The sequence below is a fragment of the Electrophorus electricus genome, chromosome 21 (genome assembly GCF_041902795.1).
Source record: "Electrophorus electricus isolate QZ-2024a chromosome 21, ASM4190279v1, whole genome shotgun sequence".
NCBI lineage: Eukaryota > Metazoa > Chordata > Actinopteri > Gymnotiformes > Gymnotidae > Electrophorus > Electrophorus electricus.
The window spans coordinates 18,804,822-18,818,374 of record NC_137517.1 but is presented as its reverse complement, the minus strand read 5'-3'; the positions used below and the strand labels follow the sequence as shown (position 1 = coordinate 18,818,374).

Below are 13,553 nucleotides of genomic sequence, written 5' to 3'. Positions count from 1 at the left end.
GTGGTGTAATTCAGTCTCTTCTGTCCCTACTAGAGAAGAGCAGTGTGTACTCAGAGCTGAGGCAGGACTCACACAAAGGTCAGAGCTTCAAGATCTATGGTATGATTTCAGAGGTACCAGGCTGTACTGAGCCACTACTGGACGCAAAGACCTAAAGGAACACTATAACTGGTCATAAGAAGAGCTTAAACCAGTCCTTCAAAACCAGCTAACAGTGAAGGAAACAGAGCTGAAGCCAGTCAGCAGATATCACTCCATAGAGTGCTCACTGATCTCCACTCCATTCATTACTGTCAGTAGCAGCTGCTGTGGTTGGAGGATTTTTAATAAACATGACTCAGAGAAAAAGGAGCCAGTGTTCATTTTAAACCTTATTTCAAGTGAAACTGAATAACAATGCAAAGTGACTTCTTCTCAGGTTTATAATAATTAATAAACAATCCTGAAACATGTAAGAGCCCTTCACTGTTTATGTGCATAGGACTGAACTTACCAACTTTGTTAAATAGAAGACAGGCAGAGTGGAGCTGAACTGACAGTGATTCTATGTACATTAAACAGAAATAATGACTGATCCTAATGAATGTTTTCTGAATCATCTTTGTCAAGGTTGTTGAGGAACAGCACAGACTGCTGGGAAACAGAGTTCATCCTCCTGTGTTACTCACTCAAGCTGCTACAAGACCAGAAGTTTAAACCCTCTTATCCAACTGTTCATTCATTTTTTTGATTTAAACACATTTTAAATGATCATGTCAGATACTCATGTCTACAACAGGAAGGTGTTTTATAACAGATGGAGATGTAACAGGTTGGAGGTAAAATCTCTTACAGTGAAAGTTTAGTTTCACCATAATGAACATACTAGTTTCACTCTTATTGTAGAAATGCTTGATAACATTATAATTGTTTTGTTTGTTTGTTTTATCATGTGAATCTAAATATGAAGTGTGCTGATTGTAGCATAAACATTCCAGGAGAATCAGATTCAGTGGTGTTGGAGTTCCTTTTCTGTAGAGGAGATACGTGTATGAGTTCTGTGGGGCTTCACAGCCAACAGACTTTCTGTCTTTTCAGAAGTTCTGAAGCTTGTGATTGAGTGACTGTTTATGTTTGTGTGTCTGTTACTAGAGTCACTCAGAGAGACACATTAAGCTCCACTTTTTAACCTTTGAGCCAAGATTTTAATTTTTTTTTGCAGTGTTATGTAACTGCAGCACTTTGTAAATAAAAGACCTGGAGATTCCTGGTGATCTTCTGTAGTGAGCCTCACTAGGGTGAAGGAATCAATATGTATTTTTTTATTTTGTGATATTTTTGATTAAATTTTATATTATGTTCGTATTTCTGTACTTTCCTAAATGTCTCTGTAACTCCTCTGTGCCGTGATGTCTGTATGTGAGGTATCAAGGTCAGGAGGTGATGACTCTCAGGAGGTGATGACTCTCAGGCCTCATCTACACACTCTCTCTCTCTCTCATCCTCCTCTCTCCTCCTCCTCCTCTCTCTCTCTCTCTCTCTCTCTCTCTCTCTCTCTAGTATCAGTATCACAGAACTGGACTGTCTCACCGTTACTAATGACAGCAGATCCACCACTATTACTTTATTATAGTGTCAGTATCACAGAACTGGACTGTTTCACTGGTTCAGAAGGACACTACCTCTGGTCACCAGGGATCAGCCCCACTGTAGTACTGAGCTCCTCCCCCTTGTCAATCACTCCATCGTGTTTTTATCGGTTTGACAGGTTTTTGAGCTTACTTTTGTCTGTTACTGTTGCTTTGTCTCCCTGGATATTTAGTCATTTCTTGGCGCAGTGGTAGCTCAGTGTTAAGGTACTTGACTTGTTATCAGAAGGTTGTGGTTTCAAGCCTCAACACTGCCAAATTGCCATTGTTGAATCCCTGAGCAAGGCCCTTAACCCTCAAGTTGTGTTCTGTCATAGTTGTAAGTTGCTTTGGATAAATGCATCATGGTATTTTTGACCTATGCCTGCTGTTTCAGATTGTGGTACTGGATGTGTGTTTAGGATTTATCCACCACACGTTAAACTCACTCGGGTTAAACTTTGGTTCCTCACATGTTTTCTGGTCTCGTGTGTGTGTGGACGTCACTTTCCTATTTGTTGTCAGGTCTGGTTTTCTTAGTATGTGTGTGAGGGCACTGAGACTCAAAACAACATCTGAAACCCTTTTAACTTGCTCGATCATTGTATTGATATTTTAGTAATACAAGCCTCTAGAGATTATATTTCAAATAAAGAATTTTATTGGTGTTTTCTTTGTTTTATTATTATTTACTGTGAATGCAAAAGGCAAAGATGTGCTTTATGTACCTTGACCAGATGCAAACATTCTGTAAAGCAACATTCATGAACTTGATAAAATTATTATAAAACATTTATAACTGGGGCCCCTTTCATATACAATGTAATATTTCATGTGCCATTTCACATAAATATTTAACACATATAGTTCTTATACTGTATAACATGTATGACGGTGGTTCTTGTTCAAATACGTAAAGAAATAATGTCATTTGAACTTACAGTGATATGCTCTCCTACTTATGGAGAATTACCTATCAGCCACCATTTACACAAGTGTTACTCTCCTACTTTAGCACAGTGCAAATTCAGTCATCAAGCTCATTATTTTTCACTGATTTTTGTAGCTGTATAATCAACCACCTTTTGGTTTTGGTTATGTTTACTTCATGATCAGTTTCATCACAGACATGACAATGGTTTTATTTCTTTATTACCAGTCGAACATAAAGTCAAATTGCCATTGGTGTCATGTCACGTGGTTCACAGCAGAGGCTTTAATTTCCCGCGGAACTTTAAAAAGTGTTCTGATTTAGAACGAGCAAATGTGTAGAGTCTCACGCGGACTGTCCTCGTGCACAGATTGGTAACGGTTATAGAGACGTCAGCGTTCCTGTCAACGCTTTTCTGAAGTAGGACAACTCAAGATATTGTACCGACCAGAATCACTGGATATTCTAATAACTATCAGACATAAGCCTCAGTATTATTGGAATGAACAAATGTTATTACATTTACTGAATAATGTTTAAAAATACTTTAAAATATTTCATATATTAACCCATCCTCTGGATTCAGGAACGATTGTGAAACGCCACATTAAATATATCTACGAGTTACGATGAGCTTCCTCAACCAGGGGAACTGTTAACTCAGGAAAACTTGGACGATCAAAGAAAATACTTTTGAAATTATTTCCCTCCGAGGTCCCAAATGTAATATCTTCGTCTGCTCCTCCGTCCGATCTGTTTACTTTCTATTTATCCAGACGATATCCGAACTGTAGAAGGACGGCTTTCTGCGCATGCGTATCTACTTCTCCAGTGTGAGGGCGGCTCATTAACATTAAAACATTAACAAAAAGACACGTGGACATTGTGGACTGTTAATTAACCCTTCAGAAGCAGGAACTGTGTTTTATTTTACAGAGTGGGACAGGTTGGTCAAGGCCTGTATTTATTTATGACGCACAGCATCGTATCATTTCCCATGTGGAAACTTGTGCTGTTTCAACCAGAACAACCACCACATCAAAACACAATTCTTTAGAATTAAATTTTCAAATTAACGTCTGACCACTTCAAAGGTTCAAAAGGCTTTATTGTCATTTCAGCTATATACAAGTGCACAGCAAAAATGAAACAAAGTTCCTCCAGGACCATGGTGCAACACAAAACAAGTGAAACAGACAACGCACTACATGAGTTCAAACAATACAGTACAGTGCAATATTGTCATACAATAAATGCAGGACAGGACCAATACACAATGAACAGACAGTGCCTTTATTTTTACCAGTACACAGTACTGGGAATATGTAAAGTGGATTGTGCATAGGAGTCAGTGACATGCTGTACTGAACATAGCAGTCACTGGTAGCAGCCAGAACACTTCAGAGTACAGTGCTGATTTAGTACAGCACTCTAGTAGCAAGTAGGAAGAATGTGCAAGTGTGCAAAAGGAGATCATATATTTGTGTGAAGTTTGACTTCAGCAACTTCTTCAATACAAAACCGGTGTGTGTGTGTGTGTCTGTGTGCGTGTGTGTGCGCGCGTGTGCATTACTGTGTATAAGCATGTGTGTGTGTGTGTGTGTGTGTGTGTGTGTTTGTATAGAAGTGTCCATTTGTTTGTAATTGGAATTAGCCAGAGTTCAGGAGTCTGATGGATTCTGGGAAGAAGCTGTTGCACAGTCTAGAGGTGAGGGACCGGATGCTGCGTTACCTTTTTCCAGATGGAAAAAGGGTGAACAGTTTGTGTGAGGGATGCATGGGGTCTTCCACATTGCTGGTGGCTTTTCGGATGCAACGTGTTGTGTAGATGTCTGTGATGGAGGACAGAGAGACCCCAATGATCTTCTCAGCTGTTCTCACTATTCTCTGGACAGACACACGTGTTCTAGTATCAAGCCCTCATCACTCAGACACCACAGATGATCACATTTTAAACACTTAACACCAGATCCATGCAAACTCAACACAGTTTGTGGAGTGTAGAAGAGAGAATGTGCAGGTAGGAACCTGACCAAAGGATGCACTGGACATACTCATCAGTATGATCATTTGAGTGAATATTAACATGAACCTTTGTGTGAATATTAACAAAAACATTTGTATTTGTTGGATGTGTGTGTCTGTGTGAGTGTTTGCATTTATTTGTAATTGTGATTCTGCACATGTTTAATGGGACATTTTATTAATGATATATTTGACCTGAACTTTTATTAATGGTATAGGTGAAGTGATCTTTTATTACCAGTAAGCTTAATGGAGACTTTTATTACTAATAAGGTTAATGGGGACTTTTATTACTAGTAAGGTTAATGGAGACTTTTATTACTAGTAAGGTTAATGGGGACTTTTAATAACAGTTAACTGAGAAACTTCATGCTGCTAAAGCTGCCAAACAGTCATCTGTTTTGATACTTCTAGACCTTTCAGCAGCCTTTGACGCAGTCAACCACAACATTCTTCTCTCTGTTCTCTCCAGGCTTGGTGTGACTGGCTCTGCTTGGAGATGGTTTCAGTCCTATCTGGAGGGACGGTCCTATCAGATGACATGGAGAGGATCCACATCCAAACCGTGTAGACTCTGCACTGGTGTTCTACAAGGTTCAGTATTAGACCCCCTTCTCTTCTCTTTGTATACTCGTTTTCTTGGTGATGTAATATCTTCTCATGGTTTCTCCTACCACTGCTATGCTGATGAAACTCGATTATTTCTTTCTTTTCCACCCTCTGACACGCAGGTCTCCAGAGGTATCTCAGCATGCTTGACTGACATCGCGTCATGGATGACAGCCCACCACTTGAAGCTCAACCCCAGTAAAATTGAGCTTCTGTTCATTCCAGGTACTCCCAACCCTTACCATGACCTCACTGTTTCCTTTGAGAACTCTCTGGTATCACCATCCGAAGCTGCCTGTAGCTTGGGCGTAACTTTGGACAACCAGTTGTCGTTCTCAACTCATGTTTCTAATCTAACCCGGTCTTGCAGATTCCTCCTTTGTAACATACAAAGGATTCGACCCTTTCTCTCACAGGAAGCTACCCAGGTGCTTGTGCAGTCTCTTGTGATCTCAAAGCTAGACTACAGCAACTCGCTACTTGCTGGTCTTCCTCTAAGAACCATCAAACCTCTACAACTTGTCCAGAATGCAACAGCACGACTGGTCTTCAATCTTCCGAAGTTCACACACGTTACTCCACTGCTGCACTCCCTTCATTGGCTCCCTGTAGCTGCACGCATCAGATTTAAAACCTTGATGCTTGCCTACAAAGCCAAAAATGGACCAGCCCCTTCATACATGAGGTCAATGGTCAAAGCCTGATCTGTACCTCGAGTACTTGGAACCTCAAATACGGCTCGGCTTGAAATACCTTGCTTCAGGTCTCATGGACGACAAGCATCGAGACTATTTTCTGTCTTGGCTCCAAGATGGTGGAATAAACTCCCGCTTGCTGTCCGGACAGCAGAGTCCCTTGCAGTATTCAAATGCAGACTGAAGCCCATCTATTTGCAGAATATTTAAAGGACAACTGACACTGCTCTCTTATTGACTGACTAATTTAATACTTATTGTAGGGCACTATTTATGCTTTTTAACAAACTCTAGCACTTATTGTTTATAGCACTTATCATTGTTTAAGATAGACCTTATGTATACTGCTAGGTATCAGCATTCATCCCTGTATTCTACAGTATTCTAGTTCATTGGTATGTTTAATTCTAACCTACTATACTGTACTTGGATATATTCTATGAGTAAATAACAAAACACTTTTGTAAGTCGCGCTGGATAAGAGTCTATGCTAAATGCCGTAAATGTAAATGTGGCTAGCAGGCTAACCACGTTCAACCATAGACAACATTCACATTCAAAACACAAGACTTATACATGCACATTAACGATACAAAATGAGGAGCAGGTGTGAAACACAGGGAGGGCATGGCCATACAGATGAACACACACACACACACACACACACACACACGCACACACACGGGGAAGAATGTGGAGGGTTAACACCAAGGTTGTCCCAGTGGTGATGGGGGCACTTGGGGCTGTGACCCCTAAGATGGAGGAGTGACTCCAACAGATCCCAGAAAACTGATTGAGCAGCCAGCAAGGAACTAAGACTCCAGACCCACTGGAGAGCTCAATCTTACTGCGTCTGGGGGAGGATTAGAGCAGACACCAGACCCACTGGGGAGCTCACACCTATTGGGTCTGGGGGAGGATTAGAGGAGACACCAAGACCCACTGGGGAGCTCACACCTACTGGGTCTGGGGGAGGATTAGAGGAGACACCAGACCCACTGGGGAGCTCACAGCTACTGGGTCTGGGGGAGGATTAGAAGAGCCTCCCAAAAGAAGAAGTCCAAAACACCCATGGAGGGGAAGGAATCACCACCCTCAGGGTGCCCAAGCCAGTGTGCTACCAGCACAGAAAACTTCGACAACTAGGGCTGTTAGGGGAAAGGTCTGGCACACTTAAAACTGCTTAAAACAACCTTCTCAACCAAGGAAGGATAGGGAGAACTTCAGACCCAACAGACCTACTTTATCGTTTACCAGAACTCTGAAAAAAGACTGAGCATCAGGGTGTCTGTGAGCGCCTCTCAAGTAGGCTGAATAACAGGTATAATTGATTGCCTCTGTTTATTATGAGTACACTCTGTATCTCCCTCTGGTGGCCAAAGATGGCATAGCCTGGACTACACTGTTACACGTATCAAACAAGTTTAGTTTCACACTTTGTTTAGTTTAACACCTTATTAAATCTGCTCAAACAAATGTAATAACACTCGTGACAACACACCTTACATAGTTTGATTAGTTTGTATTATCTAACTGAGGAACAATACACAAACAATACATTTTTCATAGTTTACTTACCTATTAAAAACACATTTGTTAACATGCTTATAACCATATAGCATATACTGATTTACCTTATCAGTTAATTTATGACTCCTCAGTATGTCACCAAGAGAAAATTAAGATATTCATACATATATCTAAGGGTGGGTAGCATGTGTAATACGAATACAAGTTCATGGATTCGGAGCCAGACATGGTGCAACACTATTGTATACTGTACCAGATTTTACTGGTAGATACACTTGACTGATTATAGCAATTGAAATTAATATGCTATGTGTTGTTTTCTGTTTTCTTATTAGAAATTATGTATGAAAAATCTAAACTCCGCAAATCCAAACTGGAGAAGAAATACAAGAATTTAATGAAGGAATCTCACATCATGGAAGCTCAGTCCTTCTGAATGAGATCTACACAGAATTCTACATCACAGAGGGAGGGAGTAGAGAGGTCAATAATGAACATGAGGTGAGACAGATTGAGACAGCATCCAGGAGAAGAGGAACAAAGGAGACACCCATCAAATGCAACGACCTCTTTAAAGACAAACCCATCAGAAGAGTGCTGACTAAAGGAGTTGCTGGAATTGTTTCAAGTTTCAAGTTCAAGTTTGGTTTATTCATCACATACATAGCCATACACAGTATAACTCGCAGTGAAATGGTGGAGAGTGCTCTGTCCAAACTGAGGAAAAGAAAACAGGGGTGCATAGAGAAATATAGATATTCTCTATATGTGAAATATATATATATGCAAGATAAATATATATATATTCTATGTATGTGGGAAAACAATCTCTGTGCAAACGTTCATTCTGGACTGGGCTGAAGGAAGAGCAAATCAGGATGTCGTCTTCATATTTCCACTTCCTTTTAGGGAGCTGAATTTGAAGAAGGAGAAAAAGTTCAGTCTGATGGATCTGCTTCATGACGTTTTTCCAGAAACAAAACAATTACAGTTAATAGACTGTGATGCTTACAAAGTCATTTTCATCTTTGATGGTATGGATGAGTATCAACCTCCTCTAGACTTCCACAACCATGTGAGCTTATCGGATGTAACAGAGTCGACCTCAGTGGATGTGTTACTAACAAACCTCATCGTGGGGAATCTGCATCCTTCTGCTCTCCTTTGGATAACCTCTCGACCAGCAGCAACCAGTCAGATCCCTCCTGAGTGTGTTGAAAAGGTAACAGAGGTACAAGGGTTCAGTGAGCCTCAGAAAGAGGAGTACTTCAGGAAAAGAATCAGTGATCAGAGCCAGGCCAATAGAATCAACACACAAATGAAGTCATCAAAAAGCCTCTACATCTTGTGCCACATTCTTCTGTTGGATTGCAGCCACTGTTCTAGAGACAATGGTGTGTGACGCCGAGAGTGTAGACACCCCCAAGACTCAAATGTTCATAAAATTCCTGATCTTTCAGATCAAACACAAGGACAGAAAGTACCATGGCAAAACTGACACTGATTTTCTGCAGACTAGAAATGTTGTTCTGGCACTGGGAAAACTGGCTTTCCAACAGCTGGAAAAGGGCAACCTGATCTTCCATCAGGAAGACCTGAGAGAGTGTGGCATTGAAGTTACAGAGGTGTCAGTGTACTCAGGAGTGTGTACCCAAATCTTCAGAGACGAGTCTGGGCTGCACCTGGGGAAAATGTTTAGCTTTGTGCATCTGAGCTTTCAGGAGTTTCTGGCTGCTTTATACACATTTCTTTCCATCTCCAACAACACAAATGTGTTGGACCAGAAAAATAAATCTTTAAAAGATCAACAATGTCTGTATTCCTTATGAATACAGTGGACAAGGCCTTACAGACAAAGAATGGACACCTGGACCTTTTCCTCCACTTCCTTCTGGGTCTCTCACTGGAGTCCAGTCAGACTCTTTTACAGGCACAGACTCTGTGCCTACTGACACAGACAGGAAGCAGCTCTCACAGCAAAGAGAAAACAGTGAAGTACATCAAGAAGAAGATCAGGAAGAATTTCTCCAGAGAAATCCATCAATCTTTTCCACTGTCTGAATGAAATGAATGATCATTCCCTAGTGCATGAAGTCCAAATGTATATGATCAGAGGAGGTTACTATCATCTAGATGGAGTCAGGCTCTCACCTGCTTTGTGGTCAGCTGTGGTGTTTGTGCTGCTGAACTCAGAAGAGGAGCTGGATGTGTTTGACCTGGGTAAATATGACCCATCAGAGGAATGTCTACTGAGACTGCTGCGAGTGGTCACAGCATCCAGAAAATCTGAGTGAGTATTTTCATTCATAGACATATTACTGTGCTGGGATCAGCACATCATTAACTCTATTGTAAAGTCATTTGTTAATTTGTGAGTGTTTCCTGAACTGTCACAGACTGCTCCCAGTGTCACTGGTCACATTGTATGTAACCACGTTTGTAACCACGCCCATGTTTGCACACCTGCACCGGCATACATAATGTCTGTATGTATTTACACTGTTGCAGGAGAGTGCAGAATTGTCAGTCTTTGTTCAGGTCATGGTAGTATTGTGTGTTATGTTTGTAACCTGTTGTACATGTTCACCTACCTGGTTTTCTGTCAGTGCCAATATATTCATCCTTCGTGTATGTATAATAAATGTCTGTCTACATTTAACACCAGATCCATGCAAACTCAACACAGTGGAGTTACTGTGTTGCACTGTACTGTATTGTTTGAACAGTGGAGTCCTGGGGAAAATGGGGTTAATGTCATACATTAACAGAGCCAGTGGGGCTGGGTATGGTCTTAGTCACCAGGGAGGCCAGTTATGCTTTAAGGTTAAAGAGGTGTGGCTTGGTTTAAAAGTGAGTTTGGAGGGAGTTGGGGCTAGGATACCAGAGCTCACTGCTGAGACTTGTGGAGGTTTGCTGATGACACAACCATGGTGGGTCTCATCAACAAAGACAACGAGTCAGCATAAAGAGAGGAGGTGCGAGAACTGGTGAGCTGGTGTAAGGTCAACAACCTGTATCTGAATGTTGACAAGACAAAAGAAATGGTTGTTGACTTCAGGAGAGCAAGGCAAAATCACTCCCTGCTTGCCATCAATGGCTCCTCAGTGGAGATCGTCAAGAACATCAAGTTCCTTGGTGTTCACTTAGCGGAGAACCTCACCTGGACCCTGAACACCAGTTCCATCACCAACAGAACCCAGCAATGTCTTTACTTCCTTCAGAAGCTGAGGGAAGCCCATCTCCCATCACCCATCCTCACTACCTTCTATAGAGGTACTGTAGAGCATCCTGAGCAGCTGCATCATTACCTGGTTTGTGAACTGCACCGCCTTTGACCACAAGAGCCTCTAAAGAATAATGAGAACAGCTGAGAAGATCATTGGGGTCTCTCTTCCCTCCATCATGAAAATCTACATAACACGCTGCATCCGGAAAGCCACCAACATTGTGAAAAAGTGGTGGGGTGGGCACTGCAGGGGCCGCTGCTACTGGTGGAGAGTGAGGCATTAGTGGGCAGGAGTCGGTATCGGGGTCAACCTTGGAAACCTGCACAGACTGAAGCATCTGAAACATGCGGTTAACATCCCGCTCCCTCTTTTTCTTCTCTCTCTCTTCTGCCTCCCCCATCCAACTCTCCCATGCTCCCCAAATGACTGTAATCAGTCTTTTCTTTTCTGCCTCCCTCAAATTATACTGTATACTGTGTACATTGTAGTTTATTTTTCCCCATACAACCTCCCAGTTGAAATCCGCATTTACTCCATAATGCTATTTGAGCCGTTACGTCTGGCCCATATTTATTCTCATGTCTGTACATAACTGTGACTTCCGTTTTCGAGGCTGACACCCTGATGGTGCAGCTGTTTCAGCTTTTTGTGTCTTACTTTTATTGTTACCCATCACTGCATCAATAATAAAATCAAAATCAAGATATCAATAAAATGTGTTATTAACCCATTGGTGTTACAGAATAATATTATTCTCTCACACAATCAGAGGCATCAAACAATCAATTTCATACCAATATTGGAAAGTTATTTACTACTTACTCTACATCAATTGGCTTCGGTCATCCGCACAACGCTGACACTGTCGTCCTCCGTACTAAAATAAACTTTCCCGAGTGGCCCTGATCTGCAGCTCGTCAGAGTCGACTCTTTACCGCTCGCATCCATCGACAGGAAGGGACTCCGGTGCCACTGTTTCCTTACAGTCCACCTTTTGGAGTTTACACTTTTTGCCCCAGTGTGGTCACACTGCGCCGGGTCCCAGACCTCCCTACAACAGCCGTCGGATCTGCCGTACCCTCCGTTCAATCTACGGTCGATTACAGGAGTTCAGATCCCGCCTCTGGAACTCATACTTTTCCTCTCATAGTTAACTTTTTTAATGAGTCAGGTTCTATCACTTATGGTTCATTTTTATAGCATGGTCTCTCCATAAAGTTATTTTCATTTTTATAACATGGTCTTTCCATAAAGTTATTTTCATTTTTATAGCATGGTCTCTCCATAAACTTTGTGAACTTAAGGTCTGAAATTTCCAACTATGCAGAACTTTTAAAAGGAGTCTGCTTACCTTCAAAATGCAGACTTTGGAACTTTCAACCCTCACACACAGAACAATGCAGCTGTTAGGTCATCCGTCAGTTGGTGCTGATAACGGTGTGGGTCCACAGCCAAAGTGCCGGTAGTACGGGGCAACAATAAATGTCCTTCCTAAATCCCTAGTCAGTTAGTTGTAAAGTTAAACATTCAAATATAAAATGAAGATGCAGACTTCAGAATTAGTTCAAGAGAACAGCTCGTCTGTCTTTTATTGCAAGCTAACATTAACAAGCATTATTGCAGCACCCTCCAGAGAATGTTACAATTGCCTGTTAACACTTTTTTATTATCTCAATGCTCTGGCATTACTCAATGATGAGGTAGATAAGATTCGCTGTTTAACAAAACCGCCTAGCCCTAGATCTCCTCTTGGGAAAAGAGGGAGGCGTCTGCAAGGTCATTAATGAAACATGTTGTTTTGACATCCCTAGTTATAACAACATTACTGACATCACTTCGCCCATGAAGGCCGCTATTGCTGAGCCTCCACTTGCTGATGATTCTTGGTTCAGTTGGCTGACGGGCCTTGTCAGCCCTTGTCGGCTCTTGGAGATCTTGACTCATAAACGTGTTCGCCCATAATCTTGATTATTGTGTTGATTCTTGTTTGTGGACCCTGCTTATTGTCACTGCTGTCTTCTTTCATAACTCGCATTTCTACCTCCATGATTAATCATGCTAATGTTGTCTTGGTACCTGTGTATGAGAAAGGTTTATATACTGATATGTGAATCAAAGGGGGGAGTGTTAGATACTGGAGCCTTTCTGCCTTCAGGCACCCAACGCAATGTCTCTGCCTATCAGCCATGACATGACGGCTTGACTGCAAGCTGGTCACCTGAGGTCATCCGCTCCCTCTTCTTGTCTCCTTTACCCCTCCCTTTCTCTTTCTTTCTCTCTCTCTCTCTCTCTCTCTCTCTCTCTCTAAGCACAGGAGTGGCTCATGGCGGGCACGGGAACAGCTCGTGGCTCGTTCATGCAGAGAACATCTAATCTTTACTAACCTTGCTTTTTTCCTTTCTACATAGACCCTTAGAACATGCCTCACTTTTCCCCATCATCCTGTAGATTTAGGTAGTAGATATAGGACATATATATATATATGTGTGTGTGTGTGCTTTCCTCAATAAAGTGGCTCTCTTGATTCACTACCCTGGTGTCAGTTTTTCTTGACTTCCCCGTATCTGGCTACAGAGGACAAAGGGCAGAGGGTAACTTAGAAGATATCAAACCTGAAGTACTGGTCACTTTGAACCAGTTTCTAACAGCCTGGTGTCCGAAGTTGGATACTGTGCAAGTTAGTGATACCCCATTTAATGTGTCTGCTTCCTACTCAGTATGTCTGTGTTTAAATTTAGTTTAAATTCAGTTTAGGAGTGTTTTTGTCTCTAATAAAGTGGAAGAAGTCTTGTCCATTGGCACGAACTGAATGCTGAATTCTGTACGTACTGGTTATCCTGCCTGCTGATAGTGTGGAAGAAGTCTCGTCTGTTGGCATGAGCTGTACAAACTTGTTATCCTCCCTGTTGAGAAGGTGGAAGAAGTCTCA

The 13,553-nt window shown here is 41.7% G+C and overlaps 2 protein-coding genes across 2 annotated transcripts in view; one reads left to right on the top strand and one right to left on the bottom strand.

The window, feature by feature from the left end:
- Positions 1-13,553, top strand: part of LOC118240608 (uncharacterized) — a 52,423-nt gene that overhangs the window by 5,922 nt on the left and 32,948 nt on the right. The window contains exon 10 of the mRNA XM_081704844.1: positions 34-1,419. The gene's annotated coding sequence lies outside the window, so the exon portion shown is untranslated. The remainder of the gene's footprint in view (positions 1-33; positions 1,420-13,553) is intronic.
- The window catches only part of LOC145653022 (Fc receptor-like protein 5), a 53,164-nt gene that overhangs the window by 25,952 nt on the left and 13,659 nt on the right, over positions 1-13,553 (bottom strand). The gene's annotated exons all lie outside the window — the stretch shown is intronic.